Source organism: Sturnus vulgaris, chromosome 1 (genome assembly GCF_052056855.1).
Source record: "Sturnus vulgaris isolate bStuVul1 chromosome 1, bStuVul1.hap1, whole genome shotgun sequence".
NCBI classification, from domain to species: domain Eukaryota; kingdom Metazoa; phylum Chordata; class Aves; order Passeriformes; family Sturnidae; genus Sturnus; species Sturnus vulgaris.
The window spans coordinates 68,792,978-68,808,571 of NC_142243.1; the positions used below are offsets into that span (position 1 = coordinate 68,792,978).

At 42.4% G+C, this 15,594-nt stretch overlaps 1 protein-coding gene across 22 annotated transcripts in view; it reads right to left on the reverse strand.

Moving 5' to 3' along the window:
• The window catches only part of ATXN1 (ataxin 1), a 369,363-nt gene that overhangs the window by 81,332 nt on the left and 272,437 nt on the right, over positions 1-15,594 (reverse strand). For all 22 annotated transcript variants that reach the window (XM_088169133.1, XM_088169201.1, XM_088169118.1 and 19 more), the window contains one exon: positions 10,466-10,589. The gene's annotated coding sequence lies outside the window, so the exon portion shown is untranslated. The remainder of the gene's footprint in view (positions 1-10,465; positions 10,590-15,594) is intronic.

Below are 15,594 nucleotides of genomic sequence, written 5' to 3' on the forward strand. Positions count from 1 at the left end.
CCAAATCACTTGGGTTTTCCAGCACAATACAGGCACCGAGACCAAACTCATCTGAGTGCAATTTCAGTTGCAGCTACACTGGTAATGCCAGCTTTGCACAACCACAATCAAACAGTTTGTTGTGCTCTTTGCAGCATTTTGAAGTCTTGAAGGAACATGTAAATAGAAATGCCTTCATTGAGCTTAAGTGCATTGTCATAAGCCTTAAAATGACAATTATAATTCAATTAAGGACCATTTATCCTGCTTTCAATTGCTCTCCCAAAGAAGCAATCTCCAGTGCTTTACATGTTACCTTTAGCATTGGTCTCATCAGACAACTGGGTTTGTGTTGGCATGGTGGCTTCCCTCTTTGACCGAGGATAAACACCATTCCCTACTGCTTCAAGGCTCCAGCCCTGACATGCCAGACAGCCTTAAAATCATGCACAAGTTAACAAGCAGGCTTAGGGCTCAAGCTTGCAAGAGAAAAATCAGCTACTTCAAGTCTACAATGGGGGCCATGGGGTGCAAACACTGGTATTTGTCCCCTGCCACTGGAAATCCAGTGCCCTTTCCCCTGCTGTTTCTCACTTCAAATTTCAGTGCAGTAATTTCTGTGAACAAAGGTCTCCCTGCTCTTTCAAACCATTTTTATGCACTTAATTGGTGCAGATCTGGGAGCAAATGAAAGCTGCCAGTCCCAACCTGACCAAGGAGCAGCATTAAATCTGGAATTCTGACTGAGTTGTCCTGTTATGATGCTCCTGGCAAGCTCTTACTAGGCAGCTCGACTGAAACCACTAACTAAATCATGATTTAAAACTGGTGAAATACCTGCACTGCAGTGAAAAATTATGTACACACTGATTTCATGTGTGGTTTATACAAAACAGACGTCCTCTAGAAAATGTGGAGTACAGCTCATTCTGAATCTACTCTGTCTAATACATGCGCCAGGGGGTGCAGAGCCAGCACACATCCGTTTGCAGGAACAAAACACAACCCTCTAGTACTAGACACACTGAGCCAGTGTTTACACACTGATCTGCTAATAAGGAGACCCGGGAATTCCAGAACATGAGATTTATATTTATTGCTATTTTACATTGCCACAGAATGTGCCAAGTTTGGGCACTTTAAATGATGAGGACTGCTATTGCAGATTCCCTTATCAGTCTTTCACACAACTGCTTTACTGAAGCATCTTGATAAGAATGTCTAAAATGTCTGCTATGTTTTAAAACAGCCAACTCTTCCTTTTCAGCTCTGACCCAGCCATTTCAGTCAACAAAGCTCTTTCTAGTTTTCCAAAACACTTTCTACTCACTTAATGGTTGAGATCACACTGACTGTCTTAGAAACTGCAACTCCCCAAAATAATACAGCACAGCTATTTATTCATGGCTTGACATGATATTTTGAGGACTACTATTTCACAACATGGAATGAAACATGAACATCCATCTTTTGACGAGATCCAAGTATCACACTTCAGAACATCATACACAGAACATTAACGCACCTTTTAAACGAAGAAAATCAGGAAACTGTGCAACTAAAAGGACCAACTTGCCAAACCCAGCATATGTTTTTGCACTTGCTTTTCCATTCCCAGGCTCTCTCAGATCAATGTATATATAGATAGGGATGCGTGCATGTGTGTATACATACGCATTTGCTCTCAATCGCATCTCCCAGGAAAGTGCCAGTCAGATGAAGAACAGTCAGGGAGTAAAAAGCCACTTCTACTATAATGAGTGAAAACAGTTTGATTTGTTGTCATTTTTGGATTGAAAAGGTCTTTTTTTATTGTTTCTTTTAAAACCGATTTTCTGTAAGCTTACTCAATGTCTTTGAAAAAATATTTGATAGAAAACTTAGCTGGAATTGAATGTTAAAGTACCAAATTATGGAAGTCACCTATCCCTGCACTCACTTCATCCTGGGAAGGAAGAACGGAGAGGTGGAGTGGGAAAAGAACAGCTAATTAGCAAGGTTTCACGATCTAATTCAATGTGCCAGCCCTGCACATATAAAAAGGATAAAAAGCAGAAAGTCGAAGTCCTTTGCACTTTTATTCCTGAGTTTCACCATTTCTCGTTGTCTGCCGTGGTACTTCTGTCCCCTCACACAATGCCCTCAACTTCCTCACCACCACCACCTTCACAACCAGGAAAGTTATTCACATGCAACAGAATGCAACATTCACATGCATTCCCATGCAACAGAGCAGAACCAAAGACATCCACCAGGATGTGTTTTTATGAGAGCAACGAGGCTACAGGCTATGAGCTGCTCGAGATCTTCCCTACCACTAAGTACCTTCACTGCAGTCCCAACAAGCCACCCAAGGCTGAGTGATGCTTGACAGCACGTACAGTAAAACTGCAGGCAATACCTGTGCTGGCTGCACAGTCGCTGGCACAGACTCATGGGTTTGCACTGAGCAGGCTCAGGCATTCAGAGGGTACACTGCAGGGCAAGGCTGCACAGACACACTTGTTCCACTCTCACCAGTGCCAGGCAGCACCCTGCTCAGTCTAATTAGCATAACCAGAGAAGATGTAAGGAGAGAAGCGGGGCTAATTAGCCTGAGCAAAGCACCTTGTCAGCTTGGGAATCTCTGCACAGGGCTTGGATGCACAAATAGATGTACCCATCGTGACTGAGCCTTTCTTACTCCCTGCAGTCAGCAGGTATTTCATTATGCCCAAGAACTACTTCCTGCTGAAGAAACATGTCTTGTCATGTGAGAGCAGACTGGGTGATTCCTCAGTTCTTAATGCTGCTTTTTTGAAGCAAAGAACTGCAGGGATTTATGTATCAATACATGATCCTTTCTCCCTTTGCATATGCTTAGACAGACACTCAACACTCTTCCTGTGCATGATCTTTTTTGAGGGAAGAGGATCCTCTTATGGTTGCTGTGTATTTGTTTATTTCTACTTCCATGTATAGCATGCTAGGTAGTTGAAAAGGAGAGGAAGAACACAATGCTGAGAATAGCTCCACTACTTCACTGTACCTTCCCCATCTCAAAATACTCTCCAGATGGAAAGAGTTTATTTGGAAGTAGGCAAGCAGAAGGCTGACTGAAGAAAAGTGATAATTGCATTAGAATAATAACAACAAGAAAACCCGGAGCTAATGAAGCCTGACGGCTTCATTTAATTTAAGAAGAGACTTCACCCTATAATGAAGACATATAAAGCTCTACAGCTCACTCACCCTTTCTACAGATGCCATCAGGAGCAGCAGGACTGCTTACTAAGCCAAATCCCTTCAGCTGAACTGGTTTGACTGGTCAATGATAGCAAGAAGGAAGTGCTTGTACTTATATCTCCTTGACGGCTCTGCAGGATATCCCTCAGGTTAAATAAAGATAGTTATACAAATGTTTTAATGGTTCTGGTAAAAGTAAAAAGGATCCTGGTGATTTGCACTGTGCAATTAACGGACATGTCTTAACTCAGAAATTTGTTATGAGGACCTTCCCACTTCAAAAGGCAGCAGTACATGACTAAGAGACAAAGAAACATTATTTTATCTCTTTTCCCCATAAGAAGCTAATTCTTTAACAAAGTTGCTTGCAGAGCACAGCTTTACAAAAAAACCAAAAAAACCCCAAACAACAACAACAACAAAAAAAAAACCAAAAAAACAAAAAATACTCCTTTCAAACAATGTAAAATAAGCCCAAAACATTTTAACTGAATATGAAAAGTGTCAGCTCCTCCAGTGCCCTTTCTGCTGCTTCACCTTGAGTGTCAAACTCCCTTTTACTTCACCAGAGGTTCATGTTACCTGAAGATTCTTTTTGTCAACTATTTGCATCAGAAATGATAAATCAAACTTTTGAGAAGACAAGTTTTATCTGCCAGAGAGACAAACTCCTGGGAGCTTAAGCCTTAAAGTATAATTTGCCCACTGCCTCCATCAAGGACACCTCTGTTGCAAGGAATCTCCGCAGCTCTGTTTACAAACATACCCCTGTCCAGGAAGCTGACCCACATTTTGTCCAGCTTCTTTCAACTGGCACAGCTTTTGTAACATTTCAGCAGGATTCACTGCAGTCCAAACGTTGGAAGTGAGACAAAGGGAATTTATAAATCACCACCCCAATTCCGACTGAAGGTTGCCTGGCACAGGAAACTACAAATGTTCCTCCCCTCATCTAATGCAGCTCTCGCTCTCCAAACAGATTTCTTCTATTACTAAACACGTTGCACTACTGCAATAAACTTTATTTGCTGTAGTAGGGAGAGTTTTTATTTTATTTAAAGAGCTGCAAGAAAACTCATTAGAAATAAATAAAAAACAGTATCTCCAGTTTCTTTAGTCTATCTCTAGTTCTGACACCTCAACAGAAAAAGAAGCTAAAGGCAATCCTGTCAACTTGCTTATCTTCTTCCTCTTGACCTTTGTGCCATCAGGTACCTCTGAAACGTTCATCAATGTCTGTAGCTGGAAACAGCAAAGCTGATTAACAACAAGAAACATAAAACTCACTGAGAAGGAAACCTGATAGCATCAATACAGCCAGTTTGAATAACAGTATCTGATAGTCCTTCCCAAAATATTCATCCAGGGTCAACATGCCTAGCAGGCTGCAAACAAACTTGAAATAAATATGAATGAACAAGTTGTTCAGAATAAATCTCTGCTACAAAAGGTTCATGATTCCTCTTAGCTGACCTACCACTACCAGCAGCCTTTCCTTTTAAATGCACGCTCCAAACAGAAAATGGGAAAAAAAAACCTCCTCTCTAGGAGGGCTTAATTTATATTCCCTTCTTGCTGCTGCTGCCATAAACATTATCAGCTTTGAGAGAAGCACTGGCAGGTTATGAGATACTGTTAGGGTCACCATGGGCGCAGCAAACCAGCTCACCAGTGATGCTAACTATCACACCAACACAAGAAAGTGGCAGTGAAGCACAAGAAGCATAAGAAAAGCAGGAAAATATTCTCGCAGGCGTGAGACACCTGTGTTTTGATCAGCTTCACCCCTGACACAACCTGCAAATAGTAGGGCAGCTTTCACGCCATGCTATAAACCTGTGAAGGCTGGGCTTAGTTCCCAATACTTCTTCTTGGTTTCACTGGAAGTCTCTTGGACCAAGCAGAGTTGCCAGCAAGGATCAGAAATTTCACCAGCTGGCAGCACCAAGTTAAAGATAAGGAACCATAAGCTACAATGCTGAACTACAGGAGATGCTTTTTGTGGTCTCATGGACCACACTGGTACTGTGATTATTAACAAAGGCATTATTCACCTGCCTGCCTTGCTGCATTTACTTGCTCCAATGCACTGTGCACTAGGACTGCCTGGACTTCTCTAATGCCAAATCGTGAAACAAAGCTGACAGCAAAAAGCTGGGGCAGCAGTTAAAGTGACTGCCAAAGAGAAATCTGTTTGCTCAGGCAAAAGCTGTTCTCAGTCCAAACATGGGAGTCATAATCTTACAGCCATTTGCTTGGAAGACAATGAAGGGAAGGCAGAACAGACTGGGAAACTACAGCTTGCCACAGTAGAGAAGAGAACAATCTTTGTGCCCAGATTTCTTTGCTCTGCAGGATAAGTTTTACAAAGCTGACAACCAGTAGCAACATGTAGTGGCCTCAGGCGTCATGCCTGCCTATCAAAGACTTGGATTTTAGCCCTGGAGAAATTACAGCTTCTCACTTCTCTGGAACCTATACTGGACAAGAAGAAAGCAAGAGAGTAATGAATGACCTAACTAAAAATTATTTTAATACATGGATTGCATACTATAAGCCATAAACTTAGGAGTGCAGGGAGAACTAGGAGGAGATGTGGAGAAGGAAAACATCATGTATTGACAGGAACACCATAGCCACAGATGACAAAAGACAACCAGCTGGGGCTGCTACAACAGTGAAGTTATCTACTGCAGTGGTAGGGACTGGCACACTGAATGGAAAGTATAGGTCCAGCAGATAAGCCCTGGAGACAAAAGAGGAAGCTCAGCAGTTCAGGCTGGAAAAGACAGTGGGGAAAAGACAGCTTAGGAAATCATTAGTTGAGGAGCCAGTCAGCAGGAACGTGGAGAAGAGAAAGGTAAATCCAAGGAAGTTGCACAGATGTGAATAAAACAGGTATTTGGTCCTCTGGAGCACTGGTGGCTTACAGCTTCATTGCTGCACATCCTTCTGCAGGACTTGAAGCCACTTTGGCCACCTCTCTGCTGGGTGGCAGGTGCAAGCAGCTCATGCCTGCTTCCCTATGCTGTCCCATATACTGATCATACGGGGGATCCCCCACCAACAACACAGCTCAGTTGCTGCCAGCTGCCAAAGCCAGTTTGCCCATGCAGTCTGAGGACAGCTGTGGCTTCAAGGCCGGGAGAGGGGGTGAGCTGACCCAATGCACAGAAACGCCCCTATCACCATCCACTTTGCACGGGCACACTTGCCCTGCACGACTTCTGCAACGCCCATTTCAATCCCCTGTTCATCAGCTACAGTAAACTGCCAAACTGAAGGCCTGGAGTTATGGTCAGAGACTTTTTTGTGAAGCCCCACAAGACACTCAAACCGTTTCAGCTTCCTCTCTCAAACGACAGCCTTGAGCAGTTCTTGCCTGGCTGCCGGAAGCCTCTGACGTGAAATAAAAGCCAGGAAATATGACTTTCTGAATAAACATTTATTTGGTGAGAAATACTTCTGATTTTTTGGCAGAGAGATGGCAGAAACCTGAAGCCCTATGTATAGCATGCCTGCGGAGAGCAATTTCTATTTAAAGGGAAGCTGCAGCTGTCTGTAGCTCTTAATGAAGAATAATGCCTAGGAATAAATTACTGCTGTTTCTGAGAGACATTTCTTAAATTAAAGCGATTCTTCCCTTTTTCCCTCTCACTATAAATACCAAGTGGCATGTACTGGGCTGTTGTTTGGAAGAACGGACACACGCAGCTCTGCTCTTTTCTCAGCAGCCTGGTAATTTCCATAGAAAACCATGGAGTGATTTAGCATATGGATACCAAAGCGACACAAAAGCAGAGACATCCAGAATCATTAAGTCTGCATGTGTCAAAGCTTCCTGTCATTCTTCCAAGGTGTGCAGAGCTCAGAACAGAAACCAGGCATCACTTCCAACCACGCCACAAACCCGGCGTTGAGGCTCCAGGCGTGGGAGATGGCCGCTCAGAGAAAACCGCCGTGAAAGGCTCGCTAACCTTCAATTTCCATCACTTGCACAAGCCTCCTCCCCGAGGGGCTGCTCCTGCAGCAGCAGGATGGGCAGGCAGAGAAGGTGATGCTCTGGGGAGAGGGTGTGCCTGGGCTACAGCCAGCCTGGCCAGGCGGCTCAGGAAGCAGCACTGACATCAGCTCCAGGAGCTGTCGCTCCCAGACCCGCCGCAGCTCCACGTGCCAGGAAAAACAGCCGGCAGCCGGGGGGGAGTACACAGGAGATAGGACCCAAGGTAAAGGAAGCAAGGAGGGCCAAGGAACAGAAAAAAGAACGCAGCAGCTCAAAAATGGGATGAACTGGGGCTAAACCATGCACAACCACGGTCCCTCCAGACCCTCTTCGGAGTCAGCTCTTACAGCAGCAGGTTCCCACTGAAGGCAGGGCATAGAAAGCCTGTCTGGGCTAGAAGTGGGGATGTTTACTATCCTACCATCTGCAGTTTGCCCAAAATAACAGTTATAGATATGAGATCAACTAAACACGTTTCTGTTATTGACACATACTGGATTTAGAGATTTATTTTCCACTTCCCACAAACTGTGCCAGAGGTTTTCACATAAGCACAGAAAAAAAAAATAATGTGAAGAAACGCCTGCAAGTGAGGAACATGAAGAGTTTATTCATTGCTCCTGTTAGAATGTGTTTGTGCTTGTGTGGCTAGCACTCCAAAAAAGCTGTGGCATATGTTTTCAGGATGGAAAAAAAAAAAACAAACCAAAAAACCTCAGGATACCTACATCCTACCAGAAAATTACAAAATTGTATGCTGGAATACACAAGGTACCCTCCGACAAGAGCGAAGGAGCCTTGTCTTGCTTCATTTTTACCCTTACTAAAATTAACGTTCCTCCTTAACGAACCCTCCTGACGTCCCTTTTTCTCTCCCCAGAAGTGGAATATGGACTTGATTTGTACAAGCACGTCTATTCCAGAAATGTGTTTCATCCAAACGAAGAGAGCAGGAAAAAGGAAGCGAGAAATCTGTACTGTTTAGTAAACAGGCAGTTTCTAGGTGGATACAAAACACTGGTCCCAATTTACTGCACCCCTCCCTCCTCACACCCCCCTTCCCCTGAAATTTGCCTGGGTGGCAGAAGGAGGCAGCAGAAGAGAAGAGAACAGCTACCACTTGCAGTGGGAAAGGTTTGATCATTTTCTTCACATCTTAACATGACAACACCCTGCAAACGGGGAAGAAAGAGCAGTATTTTTCAGTAAAATCACTGTATGCCATATTTCCTTTCAGGAGAAACACTGTACATCCTCACCTCTGCTACTTTTGTCTCCCTAAGAGGTTAAAGGAAAGAGGAAGAGCCTAACTGACTGCCTCCTTCTTGCAGCACTGTCCTCCAAGCAGAAGCCAGGTGACAAAATACACTCTCAAGGAACTGCTAAAAAGCTCTCCATCACCTACAAATGATTCCTCAAAAGGAACCAGTCCTGGATGCCAGGGTAAGAGCAATTCTCAAGAACACTTTTTCCCATCCATACCTGGTGAGAAGAGTGCTGCTTTCTCTGCACAAACCCAGGCCTCCTGAGTGTAATCAGGGTTTTGGCACCACAATAGCAGAACATCACACTGTGCTTTAAGTGGGGTGATTTAAAACCGTTTAGGACAGGGCAGAATGTAATGATCACACTGATGCATCTTCAACAGATATTCCATCCCCTGTAATGGCTGATGATTGCCTCTTTCAGTTTATCTGGCTGATCTGGCCACACCACATACCTTACAGCACTCAGGGAATGCTCTTCTACACCTGAGGTGGTGCTGCTGCTGCAATCAGTGGAGGCAATTGCAACATCTTGAACAAACATCTCCTGTTATCCCAACAGCTCTGCATGCTAGGACTGTTGTTTTTTTCATTATTTTTTTAAGGCTGTCCTCTCCTGTTCTAGGATGCCAGCATGCAAAGTAAACTCTTGTGGTTTTAAAGAAGCCTTTCGAAGTGTGGAAATAGGCTGATACGGCCACATCTGCTTGGGTACATAGACAGTGAGAAGCCCCACATCTCAGAGGCCCCTTATTCATCTAATGAGCTAGTAACTTGGCAGCTGAGTGGTAACTAGTAAGTAACAATTCCAAAAGTTGGCTTTGTTAACTATTTCACTGTGGATCAAAGCAGGTGGGAAAGGCAAGAGATTATAAAAAAGTTTTCAGTGTCTTCTCTAATACTCATTTTGCAACTGGTTCTTGGGAAAGCAGCACCACTTAGACTCTGTCTCAATCTGCTTCCCGAAGCCTGAACCCAAAGGGAAAAGCAAAGCAAAGGAGAGCATCCAACTTTGAGGGAGCTAGAAGGTGTGCCAGAAAATATATTTATATTTACTACATTAATAGAAAGTGCACAAACTAGTTTGCTCAAACTGGAAGAATCTGCAGCTTGTTTTATCACTACTAACATCTTGAAGGACCACTGCATACTTTGGGAATAAGAATTAATAACTTGCCTAACTTGGAAATCCCCATGATTCTTTCTAAAGAAAAAAATAAAGATTACGCTAAAACCTGGCAGGCAGAGAACTCTTGTTTTCCTCTTTTTTGTGACAATGTTTACATTTGATCTGCATATTTGCCCATTTCAACCCAGAAAAGCAGTGGGCTTCATAAGAAAAACAATGAACATAAAAATATTCATGCCTTCTCTTTAGCCATCCCTCATGGGAACATTTTCTTTTAATAATACTACAGCAGAATCAAGGTCGCAGTTGAGTGACTGTGTTTCCCTTGGAAAGGTGTGCTACTCCAATTCCCATGAACACAAACCTCTGAGAGGAGCATTTGTATTGGAAATACTCAAACTAATATAACAAACTGACCAACAGGAGGGTTGGAATACCAGGCAGAAATAACTACATTTGCATTCCTCTAATTTGAAAGTGGTCAAATAATTTTAACCATTGTAGAACATGAATAGAACTCTTGAATCTGACCTGTAGGTTCATGAACTGCTATCCATAGCATTTTTCATTCTTGTTAGGCTACACGGTCACGTGGCCTTCCAATGCAAACTCTCATATTTAAAAAGCAATGACAAATAACTGTAGCAGTCCAAGGAAAAGAAACCCACTATCTTTCCTTAGACAGAACTAATCTTCCTTTGAACACATTAAAAGAAAAAAAAAAAAAAAAGAATAAAAACAAAGCGCAAGAGGGAAAGAAATTCAAGTCTTTGGTGCTCAGTGCATCACAGGGAAGAGACCAAACACTACAGGGCAGATAGTACCTTCCAAAAGACAGAATTGTTATCATTGCTAGGAACTCACAACATTCACTATGTTCTTCTTCGGGGAATTCTGGATTATCCTTTAACATGAAGGTTTTTCAGAAGCTGCTGGATTGTTCACAGGTTCTCACTGGCTTTCCTTTTTCAAATAAAGTAAGGTAGAGCTGTAAAACAAAAGCAAAAACAGGTAAGAAAGAAAGCAAGGAACAAAAAGAGGAAAATTCATAGAGCTGTTTAACAAATGAACAATTGACTTCTACAACTCCTTGAAGCACACGCATTTTTAATGAGCTCCCAAGACAGAGATTCCAGTACAGAACGAGTGTATGGCAAACACTGATCTAGGACAAGAAGAGTCATTTGCCTTGTACATATTATTACAAAAAATTAAAACCCAGTTCAGAATTGCTGAAGCAGATACATAATTAAAATAATTCTTGGATACTTCTGTTGCTGTAGCAAGAAAAAAACTACTTGGAGTTGCTGTTTAGAAAAGTATCTGCAAACAAAGTCCACAATGTGCAGAGAGATCCACACAGGAAGATTTTTGTTCTCAATGAACTCCTCTACGGGAATGTAAACACCTATGTATTTCCCTGGTTATCTGCAATATTTTAACAGAGGAGTGCTGAATCCAAAAATACACACACACACATATTCTTGCTCTTCCTCAGTAGGAAGTATTTTTCATATTCAAGATTTTTAATATTGTGTGGTTCTTTCACTGATTTTTTGACAAATTTCATTGTGGACCAACTCTTCTTTTTTTTTTTTTTCTTTTACCTACTACACAGATCAGACTATCCTCAGCCTTTTTATTGGGGGCTGAGGAAACTGCTGGGTTTCATTTTTATGTGAACCCCACATAGAATACTTAAAATAGAGTGTATATTTCCACAGGCCCCAAATTGAACATTTTTTCCTCGAACCTTGTCTTCCTTGTGCTTCGTAAATTCTTAGTTTCACTTTGTGCCACCAACATTTCCTACCTCCTTAATGTAAGGCTTCTCAAACATTTCACAGGTCGCTTCAAGATTTGTGCATATGGATCCCATCCTGCCAGCCTTATGGTGTGCAGGACAACAACAAAAAAAACAAGTGCAGGACAAAACTCTACACCTTAGTGCAAACTTTCTTCACTTGTTGGAGGAAATGAAGCAATCTAGAAAATTATTCATTTGACCTATCAAGCATCTGGTTTAGGACAGAATGATTCACTCTCTAGAAAGGTCTGGTTCTCTCCATAAAGTGAGTCTAGACACTGAGCTCAGATTAGATGGCTACACATGAATGCAGATGAATCTCACATTACGTGAAGGCAGGAAACAAGTCAGACAGATGGACAAGTGCAGTTTATGGGTGAAGAGCAGAGGGAAAACAATGCAATGATAAAAAAGGTTGCTATTCAAAAGTTTACACCTATGACTATTTCAGTTGAACTTACAAAGCAACAACAACAAAACCTTCCAAAGCCCAAAGCAGCATCTGCCCAGCTGATCCAGTTTTGGTGTAAGACAACTCCTGGATTTACTGGCTAAGGCTAAACCCTCATGGAGCAGTGCCTGTAAACCTGCATCCAGCTGGCTGGGACTCAGGCAGGCACCTGGCAATGATGATGATGATGGCGACCACTAGTCTCAAGGTCCATGTGTCTTTGTCCTCTCCCTGCAGGACTGTAGAAATGCAAGATACTCATTACAAAAATCTTCCCAGTTTAAGACACAGTAGTTTCTTAGGAACTACAACTCCTGTGTGACAGAAGCACTGCTACCTCAAGAGTCTTCAGACACCTAAGCCCTGGCTGCACTTCCAAGACTTTGGGCAACACCTTCTCTCCTCTACTGAAGTGGGACTCCACTGCTTATCTGATGGAAAAACAAACCATCAGACGTGGTCTCACAAGATTTTTAACTTTAGCAAGCAGACCAAAGAGAGAAAAATAACACAGACCTATTTAAAAAAACCCTTGAAACCTTGCTGAAAACCGAACTAATTTATTTTCAAGCCATTTATTTTTTTTCTTTAAATTACAAGAATCTCACAATTAAAAAACTCCATCTCAGCTCGAAATGCTCAAACCATTTTGCTTCTAAGTGTTAAAATGAAAGATTTCAGCATTTGCAAATTATTTATGGGGGTTTTTTTCCCCAATAATTTGGCAACCCTAAAAGCTGCAATTTTTAATCCTTATCTCTTGTCATTCAGCATTCAGGGGAACCTTCAAATGGAGTCCAAACGACTATGAGAAAATATTTAACACTTCCAAGAAAAATAGATGGCTTCCCGTAATTTTTATTAAGACCAGGGAAGTTTACTCCTTGAAAACTCCTGCTTGGACAGGCTCCTGAGAGCCTCTCTCGAGAGTTAGCTGTGTGTAACCCTGGGTTGACACCCACCACATTCAGTGACTAAGTCCTTCCACTAACTTCAACAAGTGGCATTAGGATTTTGATTCTGTTCAAGTTAGCAAGGCTCCAATTGCCCAAACCAGGGCTTTGATCACTGAATCAGGAGCGAGGCTGCTTGCCAGCCACGCAGTGATCTTGCTGTCAGCCTGGAATGGGTCTTGCAGATCCCAGCACAGGGACACAGAAACGGGCCATAAGCAGCACCTGTGCAATGCAGTGCAGTGGTGGTACTCTGGGGCAGAAACCTTCTCCATACAGTCACATCTCACGGGAAAGATGACATGAAGCAAGGCAGCTTACACCTCAGGCAAAAAAAGAGGCAAGAGACCTTCTATTTACCACAGGGTGCCTTTGTACTATGCACACAGCCAGTTATTATGGAGCAGATGATGCACTGCAAATTCACAAGCTAGTTTGATTTGCTACAACTTGCTCACTTGACCTTACCCATAGGCACTTGATTGTGAGGGCCAAGACATGTTTGCCTGCAAATGTTCCCAGGCACTTTCATGCTTAAGATTTAAAGATGGCATAGCACAAAATTCAGGACGCATGGAGAGATGCTGTTTCTTGCAGCACACCCCTCACCAGAAGAGCAGTGCACTCAGTCCCTACTTGGGACAATCTTTTTGCCATGCATATCTAATGGACTGTGATGACATGCTCTTCATGGAACATGCAAAACAGTCATAACTTGGAGGGACCAGCAGAGAAAGCTGGTTTGCAGTACAGTTATGTCTTAACCAGACTTTGTGACTAAAGTTTCAACGTGACCAACAAATCATTACCACATACACGGTTACCGATCACATCTCCGCTATAAATGGGAAGCGTTACCAAGGAAGCTGTTTCTCATGGTCCCACAGCATTATGGTTACTCAAATATCACAGCATAGCCCTGTCTTTGAGAGCTAAAAAGGACACCGTGCTGACAGATTAGAAGTGTAATTGAGACATGAACAGATCTCAAATCAAAGAACATGGAAGTACTTCTCAGGGGTATTTTGAGACTAAAACTGGACCCCAGGGCAATCAACAAGTAAGGACTGTAGTACAAGAGAGCAACTGCAAATTGGCAGAACCTGAAAACCAGAAGTTGGCTACGTGCAATATCCTGCATTTGTTCCAAGAAAAGGTCATGCTCTCCCATCTTGCTTTGAAGATCAGGCAGTGAGAGATTACTGTTTTACTAGTCCTTTCCTGCAGGTTTTTAATTGTCATCCCTTGCTCTCTTGCATGACATAATTTGGTTTCCCTAATTCACAAATCTGCATAAGCTAATAAAACTGTTTAAGAGACAGCAGCCTTGTGCCCAAGTTGTTTCATTGTTCGCTATTATCCCTCAACTAATCCTTCACCTCAAATAAAATCGTAATTCATTTCCTGCTTTATTCTCCCTCTACATGAAATAGTTTTAGACATGTTCAATCCTGCCTCACCACAAATGGGAAAGGCGAGGTTTTATCTTTCTGGAGTGTGCATGATTTCAATTACCTAATGTGTGTATCATCTATCATGTTAGGAAAAAACTTCTAAATTATTTTAATTATTTTTAACAGGTTTAGCTGACTTTACACAATAAGGAAAAATTCGAATGGAAATTAAAAAAAAAAAAAAGGAAAGAAAGAAAAAAAAAAGAAGGAAAACCCAAAAACTATATATCAACCAAGAATTTACTGTCTTTTAGATTTAAGTTAATAAAAGCTTCTCTACACCAGCCATGCCAAACTTTGCCCATCTGAAAATCTTCTGACATTTTGTCTAGTGTACAAAGGCTGCTGCTGATGTCCTGTTAGTGTAGAAATTACTAAAATCCCAATTATGCCTACTTTAATGCTATGGGGAAGCAGTATCACCTTAGGACAAAAGAAGCTTTGTTTGCATAAAACAGGCAGGCATCACTCTGATTTCTGTTTAGCATCCATTCCTCATCTGAATCTTAATCCTCCTTGGTTTTGTCACGTAAACAAATATTTCCTATGGCTTTGCATGTGGTCCACAGTGAAATGCCTAACTTCACAAGGTGTTACACCCACTTTGTGCAGGCTGTGTAACTGTATCTGGGTGCATGGGAACAGTAAATCAAGTTGTTAGCACTTCCCATATCCTGCAGGTCCTAAACCAGAAAAACAGGATGCAGATCATGGGGCTCAGACAAGGAAGCAATCCATCCTGCCCCACAATTTGTAGCAGAGGGAAGAACATCTATGTTACCTTCCTCATCTCTTGAACATGGGACATCCCAGCCCAGAACATCTTTCCTGTGTGAAAAGCATCTCCAACACGAGTGCTTACTCAGAGGGAAAATGCAAGACAGGAACATCTACCTGGGAACAGTACAGAGACAGGAGCAGCATGTTGGGCTCAAAGGGCAAGGCTGCAGCTCACACCCTCCAGTGCAGGAGCCACAGCTGAAGTTGGCCATTGATTCTGCACAACTAACGTTAGCTCTGAGTCATCTAGGAATCGGTGTCCCGAGATTCAATCTAAAGACCATTATTCATCATTGTTTCACCCACAGCAGGTATTTTTCAGGACTTAAGGCTCAGGTAAACCACCCCTCACTTTAGCATCAGCCTATGCAAACAGACTGAGTTTTCAGCTGTACTCACTGAACTTGTCTGCCCTTCCAAATCTCTTCATCTGGAAACCATGGAAGCAACTTTGCTCCCAGAACTGTCTCCACTGCTCTTGCTACCCATTCCCTAACCTCAATACCTTTGAACAAGTGACTGGAAAACAAATGAAGGTTCATCACTAC